Genomic DNA, 17,231 nt, shown 5'->3' on the forward strand with positions numbered 1-17,231 from the left:
AAATGAGAGTAGAAATTTTGGTTACCCTTAAGGTGTGGGCCTTACTTTTAGTGGATGTGGTACTCGCGTCTCATGGCACTACTGGAAGTACACCATTGTTCTTTAAAGGGACACTGAGGAGAAATTGAAGTTGGCTTGTATCGATAGAATACCAGCTCCTGATCACAAAAACGCCGCCCTTACTGAAAACAAAGCTCTTGTAAGGTAGAAAATAGCAAGAACCAAAATACAGGTATCGCCACCACAGGCCAATGTCGCAAGTACAAGCGTAGTGACGCCATAGGACAAGAGACGCTACCTTAGAGGAATTTTCCATCCTAATTGGGTTCTCGAATCTCTGAGGCTGGCAAAGGTAGGTTGCGCAGATTAATATTGAAGTAAGCTTTGTTTTAAAACCAATAGTGCACTTTTATCACACAAGGAAGGCAGGCAAAAGCCAACCTGAATGTTGGAAGCAATGAAAACGGATGCTTGGCGGCGCCACAGGCGGCCAGGAGAGTTTCGATTTGTTATGGCGTTTCGCGTCTATGAGCTTTGCTTGCACCGTGGTTTTGTTTTTGACACGCTTCGATTTACAAGCGCTGAACAGCAGAGGAACTCCAAGTGCCGCTTCAAGTGCTAGTCAACCTTTGAAGGAGCCTGTCAAGGCTTGTCAGATGATCGCCACGGTTGATGAAAAGCTATGATGGCACGGTGGTCGGTGATCGTACAAGGAAGCACTTGTGTATTCGCACGCTTGCCCGGCGAAACATTCCCGGCTGTGCCAGTCAACTTCAATCTACTTAACGGAAATCGTTTATTAGGGACGGGAGACAAGGTACAAGGCAGTTCAGAAAAGTGGCTGATGGCCTAGCTCTGTTAGGCCAGGATATACCTAGCGAAAGCGCGGATATTTCTGCATCGGAAGAGTGCATTCACTACATGCGGCTTTACTGATGGTTGTACCATGAGCCGTCGTGGCGGAGTGGTCGCGTCTCCGCCTCAAACGCACAAGGCCTTGGTTCGATTACCAACCTCGGCACCGGACTTCTTTCTTTTATTTAGTGAGAGGGCGGGGGCTTTCAGTGGCTCCCATGGATGCCGCCGCTGAATATGTTGGTTAGCGGTTAAGCGCAGGCTCTGTTAAGGCGCGTTTATGCTGCAGCGAGGCGCGCGCGCCCTGCACGGCGAAGTCATGTCGGTCAAAGCGAGACTCTCTATACTCCAACTGCGCTTGACCGCCGACGCGTTCGGCGGCTTCGACGCACTCTGACCGCTTTGGCGGGGAGATTGGAGCATGTATCTATTTCGCGCCGAGTGCGCCAGCCGCCGCCGGCCCGGCCAGACTGATTTGGCTCCGCGGCGAGGTGCGCGTTATATTCAATAGCTGCGGCAGTTCGGCGGAGCTGTTCTTTTCGAGCTCGGCTATTTTAATCCATTCACAGTACATATCTGAAGGTACATGCAAGTTGGCGAGAGAGCCAGATCCAGTGGACCCGTTGGATCTAGCGGAAGCCGTTGAAGCGTCGTGCGCCGGGTTTTGTTTCAAGCCGCCGACTTTAAACGCGACCGCCCTCGAGCACCCATTTGTTTTTTGTGGCAAAAAAATAAATAATTAACTTGGCCCTTGCAATCGTGGGAGACCTCGACGCTGCCTGCTGCGCCGTGCAAACGCTCCGTTCAAGCAATCACAATCCGTTGGCCCCAAAGCCCCGGCCAGCCTCCGATGGGCGCATAATATTTAGTTTGCAACGGCTGCTCTCTGAGGAAGGGGGAAACCACCCGCCGGCGCCTAACCTAACCGTGCTCCCTCAAAAGCATCGCACGCTCTGTGGGGCTGAGGTCGCTGAAATGCAGGCCAGAGTTTTTCCGAGAACTACGTCGTCGGGTTCGGGAACGGGATCCATCGTAACGCTGGCAAGACGCCGGTGCAAACGTAAACGAAGCGACGGTGGCGACCCCCGATAGATGCCTTCAACGTGCGGCGACGGTAGCTTTCATTTCGGCAGCAGCTAGACCGCGCCGCTAGCCGCCAGAAATCACGGAGTCTCCGTTTACGTCACGTTTCACGTCACTCCGTTTTGTGTCGTCATAAGAGTTCTCCGTGTCGTCATAAGATCTTAGTTCTCGAGTTTGAATCGGAGCGGCGGGAAAACATTTTTCAACTTGGAATCCAAATTTCTTTGAAATAAATGCATCTTTCGCTTCCGGACAAGCGTCAACAAAGCCATGAAATGCCGACTATCAGATATTGCTAACAAAAACATTTTGATAGGGTTCTCCTCAGTGTCCCTTTAACATTACTGTCGCTAAACAGATATTCTAAGCCGTCTATCACGACTACACACAGTTAAGTGACGTGGTAATTCTGAAATGCACGATATAAGTTTGTTTCATGGCTGAAACATGGCACCCTGACAGCTTTGCCAATATACTCCTGCCTAGATTTATTACGGCAGTGAAGCAGAAAAAAAAATGGCGCCTGGTTGAGGTACACTAAAATAACCGACCCAACCCGGGCACAGTTGCCGACAGCCAAAGCTACTAAACCACTGCGCAGTGTAGACCACAGCTTTCTGTTTTCATGTTTTCTATTTGTCGTAAACTCTGCCCTACCGCCCCGTTTTTTAGAGCTGTTGACAAAACCGATTTTGTAATTTGTTCCAGAAAACACAGACAGTTGTCAAGCAATAATACAACCGCAAAGGTCGTATTATTTTGTGCCTCTGTCTTCTTCGTGAACATTTTTAAATGTCACGAACAAAACTTCCCGTGTTCTAGTAAGCTGATTTTGTGAGAAATAATAATGTGTCGCAAGTGGTTTCGAGAAGACAGAGGAACGCACAAGAAAAACGACTTTTCAAAGTGCGTCGCTGTACGTTAATGCCAGTGGGGACATTATTCTGTTTTTGGGACCGGTGTTTTCATTTCATTTTTATATGACAAACACACATGGTATGCATGCGGAAGTATTTGGAAGGTGTCACAGTCGCACTGCAAACAGGAAAAAATTTAGAGGAAATTTTGCACTACCTTTAGGGTATAAATTGACCATGTTAATGGGTTAGTTAACGCCAATATATGCGGAATTTGTCATTATCGACTTTATATTCATAGTTCCCTTGGAATCGCCACCCTTCCTGGCGCAATGGCGCAGCAGTTGAGCGGTTCCCAAGTGCACCGCGATGAAAGATTCTGGCGCGCGTGCAGCTTTTGCCGCCCAGGTTGCTCTTCGCGAGTGACCATCATTCATTTAGCTGACACCTGTCATTGTGGTCACTCGGCTCACGATCCGGTATTTTATGCTGGTATGATGCCACAAGGTCATGTGACCTATGTGGCCCACCTGGCTGCTTCTATAGCGATTTTTCGCTCATAACGCTGAGGACGCTGACGACGCCGACGCCGGTGAATACGCAGATAATGGATTTTAAGCACAACGGGACCTGTAGCGCTATCGCGTTAATATGTCACACAGGTGTGTGCATCATTTCAGGTTCATTGAGAAGATTTAAAAAAATGCCACTGTCAAAGCCTGTAAATTTTGACCTATAGGAGCCTGCCGAGGAAACACCAAATTTCTATTTTTTTGTAAATAAAGTACACTGCATTGGGAAAACCTTTCGCCCTCTACATAGTCTAAATTTGGGCTTGTTAGAAAAATCAACCGAAGTCTTTATTTTCCCCTTCAGAGCAGACATGAAAGTCGCAAAAATTTACATCAACTCCCCATTCGGCGGAGCTGCCGTTTAGCAAACGTCTTACATTTCGTGTCCTAGTTTTGCGACATTTTCTGACATTTGTCTTTGCTGAACACTCCACGCCTCTCGACAGCTGCTTTTCAAAACAAGGACGCAAAGACTATGTTAGAAGAGCCAGAAACGAATTACAAATAAAGTCATGCAGCACGTGCACGCTTAGAATAAAGGCACAGCACAGAGATGATCTCTACACATTGACCTTTTCTCTGCGCACTTAGACTTTCTGCGCGACAGGCCCCCTTCGACATCGCTTCGCAAAACCTGGATTGCTCTCTAAATCTAAGCTGCATTTAAGATTCCCGCTGTCGCAGGACGCAAGCTATGTCAGGCCATGCTATCTACCCTCTTGCTTCCTCAAGAACAGCAGGAACACCAATAAAGTGCTGGGAAGAAATTCTTCATTATGAGTTATTAGAGTAGCTTCGTTAGGATGCATTCCTTATTTTTTTTTGTAAATCTTCTAACGTGAGCCTCCTATTTCATCTGTCCTAAATAGCGCGTGCACTGGGCTGTGCAATGCATGCGTTAAAGCTTCATGGCAAAGGCACTGCTTCAGGAGTCGAATGGCTCCTTGTAACCGGCCTAATGCGATGCATATGCCAAAGTGGACGGAGCAGCAGACTATATTAGTTAAATGCCAAATTCAAAATGTGCTACTGTTTTGTCTTATGTTGTTTTTGAACATTTTTTGGGTTTGAATCATATAAACCAAATTTTTAGAAGACGCGTTATTCCTTTCCCTTCAATTCTTTGACAGGACTTGATCAAACTGTATTATTCAACCTCATGAAATTATGCACTTAACTGTATCAAGCTGTATATGCTTGGTGATTTTCCATTGTGTGCTTCATTTCTGCACAATATTGAGCTGCTGCACAGTCATTCCTCCAAGATGCGTACACATGGTCTTTTAAACCAGCACGGTTGAAGGCTGGCTGAATAGGCGTCTACAGCAAAAACGACTAAATCAGCGGAGCCCATCTATAACCGCGCAATCTAAGAACATGTAGGTATGTGCGGGCGGTGCTTTTCTTCCAACGTAGTTATTGAATACTAGCCTACAATTCAAGCAATTGACGCCAAATCGAATAATCATTGCATAGAGAAAGGAAAAAATCGATCATGATTCGAATATTTCTGCGCCAGTAGTGGACGTTTGAGAATATTCGCTATGAAACGATGACCGTGCCTAATAGCTAGAGGTGCGAAGCGCAGCTCCAGTTACAACTCACGGAGTTAAAGGGATTTTGCTCGAAATAGAGAGATGCGGTTTTTGTCAGAGGCGCAACATCATGGCAGCTTGTCAACCGTAAGACGGCCGTGTGATTTCAATAAAAAAAAGTCTGATAGTAAGAAAAGTGCAGAATCTAGTTCCACGTCCAAGTTCAGATTTAAAGTTAATTAAAATTTACAAAATATTCAAAGTTACTGTTTTGGAAAATTTTACAGCAGTGTAAATATCGTGCACGAAATCACATTTATGGTTGAGTGGAAGCGGGAAGTAATAGCAAAAAATGAAATGAACTGTAATCAGGAAAGAGAACAGAGACATAATAAAAGGTTGAATTTACTGAGCCGCTTTTGCAAATGTGCTGTGAGATTTCGATATTAGTACGCAAAAGTTCTAGACCCAGCTGCTTTATTGTAGCGAATGAGAACAGCGATTGCTTCTTAATGTACAGGCCGGAAGCACACATCATATTAAAGACGACGGTCTAGAAGCGAACAAAACTGTGTTGTCAGGAAGACGCGATCAGTATCTATGATTTTAGGAAAAGTATGTCCTTGATAAGAATTAGGCTGAGAAGCTAATGACAGATAATCCCAGTAGACTGTCGGATTTATGCTCTCAGGATGTCAACCGATAGTTAGGTAACGATGTTGTGGTATAAAATATGAGAACACTTACCGCCTTGCAGCCAAATTTCTGCGATCCTAAAAACGCCTGTGGTCCTTGCGCTTGAAGGATTTTGAAAGTATGTGTTTTTATTTCTAATTTTTGCGAACAAAGAGATCCTGTACCGCAGTAAGCTCTGTAATCATTAGCTCTACAGCTGCGGTTTTGATCGTACTGACGCGAACCATGGGGTTTACCGTTGAAAAGAGACGATAACACGAGCGATGACACTTACTTGTTTTTATACTCAAGATACACAAGTTTTCGAGAGATTTCAGTCAATGATAACGTGAAGAAACTAAAATGTTTTATTGACGAAATTGCTTTGTGATTTATATGCGGGCACGAAGCGAGAGTCTCTGGCATGTAAAAGCACCAAGCAATTAAAAATAACATCCTCTGGTGTGGCCTGATCCCGTCGTCTTGAGCGCTCTTTCAGCAGAGCACAAATTCGTCACCCTGGTACAGTACAACACCAATTCATATAAGAACGCACCAGTTCACCCCTGGCCCTCCGTCTCCAGCTTCTGCGGATGAATTGAGCAAAGCGGCGGCACATGTGAGGCAGGGTACAGTGCTAATAATCTCTGGCGCAGGAGAGGCCGTCATTGAAAACTGAACATTGCCCATCTTAACGCTATAATCATACCCATCCATATGAAGTCATATGGATAGTGAGGTTTGGATCACACATGAACCAACCAACGAACAAATAATGGACAGGCATACATTATGTCACAATGGTTCAGTTCAGTGAAGAGAAGTTTGGTTTTTATTTAGATGTTCAACGTGTAAAACGACTCAAGGAATGAGGAACGCCGTAGCGGAGGGTTCTCAATATTTTTGACCATGTGTCAGTTCCATAGCGCCCGGATAAATTGCACATTATATGGGCCTCTAGTTATTTCCCTCTATGGAAATGCGACCAGGACATCCGGCTTCATGCACGTGTATTTTGTGCTAGCCGCCCAACATTAGAATCTATGAGACAGCGCGCTGGCTCAAGAGAACTTGGAGTGGGATTCCTCATGCATATGGATATAGCTGGAATATATAGGGATTCTAGAGCACTAACAAGAGTGTGTCATTGCGTAAAAATGCTGAATAGGAGGGAAATATTCATTATAGCTAGGCAAAGGGCCTACATGTAGTAATGCTGAAGAGATTACCGAAAGGCTCGACCACACCAATTCTGGAGAAAATAATTTTTTAATGAAAACCATTTATAAACACAATTTCTTCATATAATGTAAAATTTTCCTGTAACAATCAACATATCTGCAGATCGCCCGACGGCATTCTTAAATTTTTTTCTATCAACGTTTTTGCCATCGTCAAAAGCATTCCCCATTGGTTTTTATAGGATTCTTAACTGTTCAATGCGACCAAAGGAACTGGTTTAAAAGAAAGCTTTTACTACATATCACAAGAATGGACCATTATCTTCAGCATTACAGCTAAATATCTAACAATTTTTCAATTTTTAATATTTGTGTCAGAAACAGCTGAACATGCTATCAAGAAATGGTATTTAGGACCAGTGGAGTAAAAACACCATGCAGTGTCTTGATGGGAGATTTCGAGGCCAAGGCTGGCAAGTAAGCTGATTACCTGGCAGTGGGATACTGCGGCACAGGTTCCAAAGCTAGCATGGAGTTATCAGTGGAACAGGCAGAAATAATTACTTCAAGAATAATTGATACCTACTTCCGAGAACGGATCAACTGAACTGGAGTTCGAAGAGCACAAGCGACGAAGCTATAAGCGAAATTGACTATATGTTGTGCGCACACTAGCGCAGGATGTGGAAGTGTTCCTTAAGGGGAGATATAAAAAGGTGGACTAATTAACGATTACAGTGAACAATGTTTTTCCTTCTTAACCGAGGACTAATACTTGAATCTTCATGATAGCAATGATAACCTTATCAAAGGGTACAAATATCACAAAAAATCTAGGGGGTAGGTGAGGTATACAGGACTCGGCTAAGCTCTGGCAGGAGACGAAAGCCCTGATTAAGAGAAGTGCAAGTGTGAAAGTCTAACCCCATAGATCATCTAAGGGGCTCCAAAAATAAAGGCAGAATGCTATCAGATTTCGAGCGTTGGCGAACGAATCAGGAGGGTAAGTATGAAGTCAGCTGAGTGCACCAATTGGACATCTCGTCGGTAACGAAAGAGTTAATAAAGAATGTTTTACATGCACAGTTTGAGAGAGCTTTGGTTGAGGATCAGGTAGCGGCATATTTGTTAAAGGATCTTGTGCACATTCCGCAAGAGAACCTTGCACCCACTGCGCAGTGCCTCACGACCATGGCAGTAACAAAATTTTGGAAAACGCTACTATAACCTTATTCCAATAGAAGTGGGACGTTAAGATCTTGAGACACTACAGACTGAACAGATATTGTCAGTTATTTTCAAGGTCAACCTTGGTCCTAAGTCAAACAACCAGGCTGCCTCTTATAAACGCTACTGATTAATATGCCAGATTCACGCAACCAATAAGGTGGTAGAGAAATGTGTAGAGTACGAGCAGCCTCGATGTAGCATACTAATTTTATGGGAAGCATTGGATTTAGTGAAAGGATTTAGTGAAAGTATTGCACACCCAGGGTGTGCAAATGTTACACACAGAGAAAGTGTCAATGCCAGTCGGGAATAAAGAATAAAGCGAGTCAAGCAAGTAGGCAGCATCTATCCAGTACTGTACACTTTTTATTTACAGGAGTGACTCAGAGACCTAAACTTGGAGCACTTGGGGATAAAAATTGATTTAGAATTGCTTAGTCATCCGTGAGTAGCTAATAATTTCTGGCTAAATAAATCAGGGGCCGAATAATAAAGGATGATCGACGACCTCGACATACAAAGTAAAAATGTGCACTTAAGAATTTTAATGTCCATTACTCTAGGAAGGGCACAAAAAATTTGTGATAAACAGCAGGAATTTGGAACCTGTTAGAGAAATGAATACTTTCGGCAGGTGAGGACTAAAGATTCACACCACGAGAGGGAAACAGCTAACAAAATACCTCCCAGGTGGAGTGGATCTGGCATGTGTTGACATGTGATGAATAGCAGCTTTCAAATATTCATCTAGAGGGAATTATACAGCTACTATATCTTATCGATTCTAACCTAAAAAGCAGAAGTTTAGAGACGGATTAGATGCGCTGAACTTAACTGAGGGCAACGCACCGAGCCAGGGAAAGTTAAATTTCATGAATAACATTTGGAGATTGGAATAGCGCAGTGGAAATTAAAAAAAGCATACGCAACATAATGACGCTGTAATCAAGATGCGGATAAAGGAATGGGCATAAGAGGAAACGGTAAGGCGAATGCAACATAATAATAATAATAATAATAATCGTTTTGGGGGAAAGGAAATGGCGCTGTATCTGTCTCATATATCGTTGGACACGTGAACCGCGCCGTAAGGGAAGGGATAAAGGAGGGGTGAAAGAAGAACGGAAGAAGGAGGTGACGTAGTGGAGGGCTACGGAATAATTTAGACCTCCTGGGTATCTTTAACGTGCACTGACATCGCATAGCACACGGGCGCCTTAGCGAAGTAATCCAGAGAATAATGTTACCTTTAGCTTAAAAAAGTAATCCAGAGAATAATGTTACCTTTGATCTCTCCACTTTAAATTCCTTGCTTAGTTTTTCTGCATACACGTTCTTTCCCTACGGCTGAATTAAACATCCATATTTAACTACTTTGGCATTGTGTTTAACATACAAGTAACATTTTTCATTGCCTCCTCATATATTGCTGGCAAGCTAATGGAAAATCTTTCTTTTCCTTTTGTCGACCAAAAGGTTTTATTTTAAACATAGAGTGATCAGAGCATCCAATACATTTTGCGCAGTTGACGGTTGCAAGTAATCTTGATAAGGCGTTCATTTTGAAATATGTATCTGTGGTCTTTATCTTGCGTCTATATTCTCGAAAATCTTGATGCTGCTGGTCACATGGCGAGAAATGAAAGCAATTTCTAGACTGCTGTGGTAGTACATGTCCATCTAATAAAGCCTATGGTTAAGTCATTATGGCACTGAACATTTATTCCTTCCACATCCCCACAAGAAGGCTTCTTAGGAGAAAACACAATGATAGATGCGTCACCTAGCTGTATGTTTTCAAAAGAAGGCAATGTTTTAATAAACGATAAATATCTTCATTATTACGACCAGGAGAAGATAATTACGCACCCTAACACATGTCAGCTGAAGAGAGTGTCGCAATAGGCATGAAGGCTAAAATTTACTGGTTTATTTGTGCTACATGGTTACTATCCCGCTACAACAATGGAAAAGTGGTGACGGGCTGTGCTGTTTTGTTGACATAAATACAATCCAACCGTTGTCATTGGGCACCCATTTAATCGACTTTGTTCTTCATGTCGTTTTACTAGACATTAGTGCTGGTCCTTAATAAAGTTTTTTTCTTCTTCCTCTTATGCTCTTTCTAACTCCGTCGTCATCTTCTATTTTTGAAGTGGCCATGTTTCGTTTGTCGTTATTGATTTATCAATCATCGTGCATTTTTGTCACTTGCGCTTCATGTTTCTGCGCATCAATTTTCTGCCATGAAGCCGACAGTTCTAAACAATTTACGCGAGGCTTTACGCTATTTCTCTAGAGTATATGAGTTTCGCAAATCTCTAAGCGAATTGGGGCAGTTTTGAATTTCCATTCTCTTCAGGACTGAGGAGGTCTTTGAATATAATCTAAAATACATGTCCGTCAGGTATGACAGTTGTCATGAGCAAAAAGAGCACCTGCTAGTGTTTTTAATGGATATCGCAAATGCGTTTTATCATGTCAACAATTCTCTATTCTTTAGTGTTGGTTATGTATTTGGCAGCGGATTGCTACAATTAACAGAATAGTTTCCACACATGTACATTCTTGGGATGTCTTTCACAACCTCGTTAAAACAAGGTTGCCCGTAGTACCAACCGCAGTTTGCTGTTTACTTACCATAGTACAGTTCCAGCTTTCTCGAAAGCTTCGAAGTTGGCACGGTGCGCTTTACACCCGCAACGTGCACTGTGTAGTCACGTGAAGGAGGACGCTCTATAGGCAGGATCTGTGGAAGAATTAATACGTGTGTATCAGGAACATTCTCTGTGATAGATCCCACTGAAAATTTCCTGTGTGCTTTGCGATGCTATAGCACATTGAATAACCAAGCGAGGTGAAAAAAATACGATGCCCATTACGACGGCGCTTTATTACATATTAGTTCATTTATTATATCCTTCATTCCATCGCTTGCAGCTAGGATGAAGTTTGTACAGATAACAATGCAGTTGGTGAGAATTTTCTATCTTCATGTGAAGCTTAAGGGCAAAAGCACCACTTAACAAGGTCAAAGCAGTGTATGAAGATTCACCTTGATTGACAAAAATAGCCATGCAAATGTTTTTCTGGCATACCACTTTATTACAGGAGGCATTTTATGTTGCAGGAGACCATCAACATTTAATATACAATCGAGGACATTCACACAAGTCCGAATAACTTGGCGAAATGCTGCTAAGCTGGGAAGCGTTTAAATATTGCGTGCGACGAGCATGCGAAGTGTCGTGCACACACATAGGTTTTATTTCTGTGAAGGCCCTCACTCCCAGCTTTTTCGTTTGCTACTGAGCGTCCTACGGTTTATTTCTTATTCAGCTGTCTCGCTGCAAAAACGAAACGTAATCTATTCAGGTAGAAATTGCTAAGACGCACTTCTTGTCGGGAGTGGCGTTTGAAGAGCATCCCACAATATGTACAGAAGAGTGCCCATGCAGAGTGTCCGTGGAGGTTCAAAATTGTTGGGGTAAAAAATGTTGAAAAACTGTCTTGTGGAACTAAATGATGCTATAAATTTTTAAAATTTACGTACATACTTCAACCGCGCAGTGAGGGCTTAGAGATATGAGGAAATGAAAGAGAGAAGAGAGATGGTCGATAGCATGACAGAAAAAAAATGCAATTTTTTCCGTGCATTTGCAAAGAATGGCCGCTATTCCTATTTCAAACGACAAGCTAAATGTCTAGTTCATCCTTTGTTCTTGAACTCAAGGCTAGGCTAGTTCAAAACCATCAGTTCTGAATATATTCAGACAGCCGCCACCGGCTACATTAATTTTTTTCTAGCAGCTCTCAAACGAAAAATGTCAAGCTATAGGCAGCAGATACCCACGACACTACCATAGAATATGGTGTTAAAAAACAGTGTCAGATGTATTGCAGACAGTGAAATGATGAAAAACCGGAGATCTGGTAGCACTCTCCGCGTCAGGTATTTCCCTATACAGCAATTCACTGCGCGTAAATTACGCACTGCAGCATACTGTGCTAAAGCTGTTGATGAAATCGCCTGTGCGCCTTCGACCTGAAAGTTTCAAAAGCCATCGAGCTGAGTACACTCATTAGAACACGCTGACTGCAATATTGTATGTACAAAAAAACTGCAGACAAAATATCCGCTAGACGACGCTTCAGAAATAAGTTTCTTTTATGTAGTGGCAGATTGATTGCTGTTTCCAAATATTTTCCTCAACGTAATCAAGTCAACATCGCGACACTTATTAAAAATATTAATAGGCTTGAAAACCGACTTAGGAGCCGAGGAAGCACACCATATTTTGAACATATGCAGCTGTCAGATAATATAAACGTTTACATTATGGTATTTCTGGTAAGATGTTTTCATTTAATTTTCATATTCCAGCACAAAAACAATTCTTCCATTTCGACATTAAAATTTACACAAGAGAGCAATTATTTGAAGATCGTTTCTAGAAAAACAAATTTCAAATTGTTATGTTCTCTTCATCCGCGATTTCCACAAGCACCAATTTACAATCAGGAAAATTCTACAATGTGGCCTTCCTCAAAGCTAATATCTGGCCAAGCAGTGCCGTCTATTCTGCAAGCATTCACCTGCCATGCACTCCAGATTTCCGCAAATAATAACAATCTTGCCTCATTCAAAACTTCTTTCGACAATATCTCATTCACATGATTCATTAGCTAACAGAATCGTTATTAGTCGCATGATTGCTGAGCAAGAGATCCTGAAAATATTTAGACTACGTCTCTGTGTCCTAACAAACGTGCTACCTCTTTTTCTTGCTATGTTTGATAGAGTCCTGTGACAATTTTTTTTTTACTGAAATAGCTTAGGTTTTTTAGAAAGCTTTTCGAAACCAGAAAAAAGTGCCGCATTTCGAAAGGTAAAAAGAAACAAAATCAGACATGACTCAGCTTTTGTGACGAACATGAAGATACAGTACACAGACGTCTTCTTCCCATTGCTATTGCCTTAACAACCTATACTTCCTTGTTAGAAGCCAGACCGGGCTTCTTGAATGTCACCCAAGAGAAGCAGTCATGCTCAGAAAAATTCGACTACCTTTGCGCGTTCGGCTGTCAGTGTTTGCATCTACTCTGGCGAAGTTGCTTTGCTTTCGCGGCCTCGAGGAGAACAAGATCAAGTGTATAGGGCTTGCAAGATCTTCTAAGCATAAGTAAATAATGATGATTTGTTATTTGTAATGCTGAATCGTTTTATTAATTACTTGTTAGAGGCTCAAACGTCGTCTGTCACCCACCAAGGCATGTATTTCTTGAACAGTGTGCGCGCGCCACCTCCTTTGAAAAGGCATTGAGGTTTGATCTGATGGCCCCTTACCGAGCTTATGCCATTGCTGCGTGCGTAAACTTAGACAATGCATGCGCAAAATGTGCCATGCTTTAGACGGCTGCAGGTTATTTCTAGTAGCATGCACACCTCCAAACGTATTATAAAAAAGAAACATTCCCCAAAGCTTTCTTTGGCTCCGGTGACTGTTGTTCTCGTTCATATGTACGGAATAACAAATCCCTCATTTCCCTACTAGTGCTTGATCAATAGCTTAACGCGGGCCTCGGTTCAGGCAGCGTTGATGCCATAGTTAGCATGAGAGGTTCTCACTCTGCGCCCTCTCTGCTCGATCATGTTTCACGTGGCACCCGCGGCAATACAGGGCATACTACGTCCGTCGCTGTGGGCGAAGGTGACGCTGGTTAGCATTCTCATGGCATAGTTACACACAACATAAATTGCGCCAAAAATAAAAGATTGGAGAGCTTCCGGTGTAGCTCAATTGCCAGAGCAGCGGACGCGAAGTTTGGACGTCGTGGGTTCAGATCCCAATCGTTGGCATGTTCTTTTTCTGCTACTTACGAATCAATTATTTAAAAGTAAGTTCAATATAATTTGTCAATTGTTTTACACATTAATTAAAAAAGCAGAGAAGGGTAAGGCATAGTCAGCCAGCGAAAGCACGCCTGGAGGCACAGTTTTTAATAAGTCACGCTTCATTGTCTTTGTGCATCCTCAGAGCGTACTTCTGTCTCGAACTTTTCATTGAGCTCTCTTATTTTCAGCAGACTACGTGATCCTCGCTGGAAATAAATATTAGGCATTTTGTCCAGATTGTATGTGCAGTTTCATGACCACCTGATTCAGACAGCAGCTTGTCGGTGTATAGTTTCTATTCGAAGAGTGTTCGAATACTGGATTAGAAAACTTAAAAATCGCTTTCAAAGATCAAATGACTCAGTAACTTTCGCAACTCTTGTCAGATACCCCAACTGAGTACTGAGGGAATGACTAAATGAGGAGGTGAAAAAACGAACCGAGGTATGGAAGAGAAAGGAAAAACGCGATTTTTCACTGATCTGCATAGCTGGCCGTTTATATATGCGGAACAAAATTTAAAACCTCTAGTTCGTGTTCTCTTTTGGCATTATGGTACGAGAACAAAACTTTCTTCCCCGGCGACATTCTGGACCTCATTCTGGACAATTATGGACACCAATCATGCGCCGTATTATGTTCAATGTTTTCCATATGTCAGTGAAATTATAGGTTTTAAAACTTAACAGCGCATAGCCTTCTCAGTATAATAATGAAGGAAATTACGAAACGCTATACGAAGTATTCCTAACATTTTGTAGTGACTGGAAACTTGTCGCTTGACAGCTACCGCATGCAAGGAATTTCGCTAGGCAACAATCCACAGCGCGTAAATCCTGCCAGCCGCTTTAAAATTCGAGCGGATGATGAAATTGCCGGTGTAATTGGTACCCGAAATCAACAAACAAAAGCAGTGAGCCTAAATACATGCTTTTGCGCACGTTCTCTTTAAACATATGAAAAAAATTAGACATATGCACAATCTCTGCTAGACGTCAGCGCCACAATCAATGCCTCATTTCATGCAGTGGCAGAGTGGTTCCTAATAACCCACATTTCTTTAAAGGTTAATGTGAAAACATACCGCTAGTTGTCAAGGTCTTTTCGTCGCAAATATTAATGTGTTTGAAATGTCATATCGACACGGAAGCAGAAGGTACCACGAAATCGTGATTAGAAACTTCATCGCTCTAGGAGAGCATGAACGTGGATGTTTTTTGTTTTCACAAGCAGTGTTTATTTATATTTTACATTATAAGTGCACAGAAAATGAATATACTGCTGTTTGAATTGCGTTCTTAGCGAGAATTTAGGTTACTGAATATTTTAGAGAAAAAGACGTTTTGTACTCTTTATAACTGACATATTGTTACACACTGCATGCTAGAGCAAATTTTATTTTAAGGATAATGAAAATACTGAAAACAAACTACTTTAAGGAGAAGAAAATGTAACCAGACATCGTCCTGAGGTCTAAAGACTTTCACCACATAAAAACTTGAAATTCGCAGCTTGTAATAACAGTGGTGCTTTAGACATAACTGGTGTTAGAAAATGACGCTATTATGTCATTGCGAAAGAAACCCGGATCCTAATTGCTCGCTTGGCTGCAGGGCTGCAGTTGGCAACATGTTTCACCTTCCGCAGTAATGTTAAGGATCCCGGTGAACGGAAAACCCGGCGCCATTGTCGTCATCGACGGCGGCTTGAGCAAAAATAGAATCTAGGTGGGCTGCCTAGCTGGCCCACCTTGTGACTTCATCGCCGCCTCCCCAACAAATTCTGAGCAAACTTCCCATCCTAGCAGGCGGCAGTTAATCATGGTATCGAGTGGATACTCGGGAAGAGCAACGTGGGTCTCACCAGTCATACTGATTTATGGTTTATGGTTTTGGTTTGTGGGAGGAGGAAAGGAGGAGAGGAGGAGGAGGAGGAATAGGAAAGGCAGGGAGGTTAACCAGAAGTATAGCCAGTTTGCTTCCCTACACAATCACAAACACAGGATTCCTACCCTACATACACAGAAGGTTGCAAGGGCTCCGGAAATCTCGACCACCTGGGGTTCTTTAACGTGCACTGAAATCGCACAGCAGACGGGTCTCTGGAATTTCACCTGCATCGAAATTCAGCCGCCACGGCCGGGATCGAACGCGCGTCTTTCGGATCAGCAGCCGAGCACCATAACCACCTGGGCCACTGTGGCAGCCGAACCATATTGGTGTCCTTGTTTGAACCAGCCACCTGCCAGGGCAGTGGCGAATCGCTTAACGGCTGCATCATCATCATAATCAGCCTGACTACACCCACTGAAGGGCAAAGGCCTCTCACATGTCTCTCCAATTAGCACTGTCCTTTGCCAGCTGCGCCCACCCTATGCCTGCAAACTTCCTAAGCTCATCCGCCCACCTAACTTTCTTCCGCCCCCTGCTACTCTTACCTTATCTTGGAATCCGCCCCGTTACCCTTAAGGACCAGGGTTATCTCGCTTTAACGTCACATACCCTGCCCACGCCCATTTCTTCCTCTTGATTTCGACTAAGATGTCATTAACACGCCTTTGTTCCCTCACCCACTCTGTCCGCTTCCAGTCTCTTAACGTTACATCTGTCATGTTTTTTTTTACATTGCTCGCGGCTTTGTTGTTAACTTAAGCTGAACCCTTTTCGTTAGCCTCCACGTTTCTGCCCGTAGGTGAGTACCGATAAGATACAGCTGTTGTACACTTTTCTTTTCAGGGATATTGGTAACCGGCTATTCATGATCTGAGAGAACCGGTCATATGCGCTCCACCCCATTCTTATCCTTCTAGTTATTTCCCTCTCATGATCCGGATCAGCTTTCAGTACTGCCCTAGGTAGACGTATTCCTTTACCACTTCCAGCACCTCGCTGTTAATTGTGAACTGCTGTTGCCTTGCTAGATTGTTGAATATTACTTTGCTTTTCTGCATGTTAAATTTAAGACCCACCGTAATGCTCTGTCTGTCTAACTTGTCGATAATGATTTGCAGTTGTTCTCTTGTGTTACTCAGCAAGACAATATCATCAGCGAATCGCAGATTATTTAGGTATTCTCACATAATTGTTATCCTCAGCTGTTCCCAACTCAGGCCTCCGAATACTTCCTGTTAACGGCTGCATCACTGCGCAATGAGTGATATGAGGACCCGCAGTGGTCTATGAATGCTGAGGGAAATCAATTACGCATATATAAACCTTCACTCATTAACGCTATTCCATCACTCCCTGAAGGCTTGTGTACCCTCCACGTTTAATTTGGATATTATTCGAGACATTCGCTGACAGTTGTCGTTGCTTAAATCAGAAAGCTTCTTAAGAGGTGCGTTC

Source organism: Amblyomma americanum, chromosome 8 (genome assembly GCF_052857255.1).
Source record: "Amblyomma americanum isolate KBUSLIRL-KWMA chromosome 8, ASM5285725v1, whole genome shotgun sequence".
Classification (NCBI taxonomy): domain Eukaryota; kingdom Metazoa; phylum Arthropoda; class Arachnida; order Ixodida; family Ixodidae; genus Amblyomma; species Amblyomma americanum.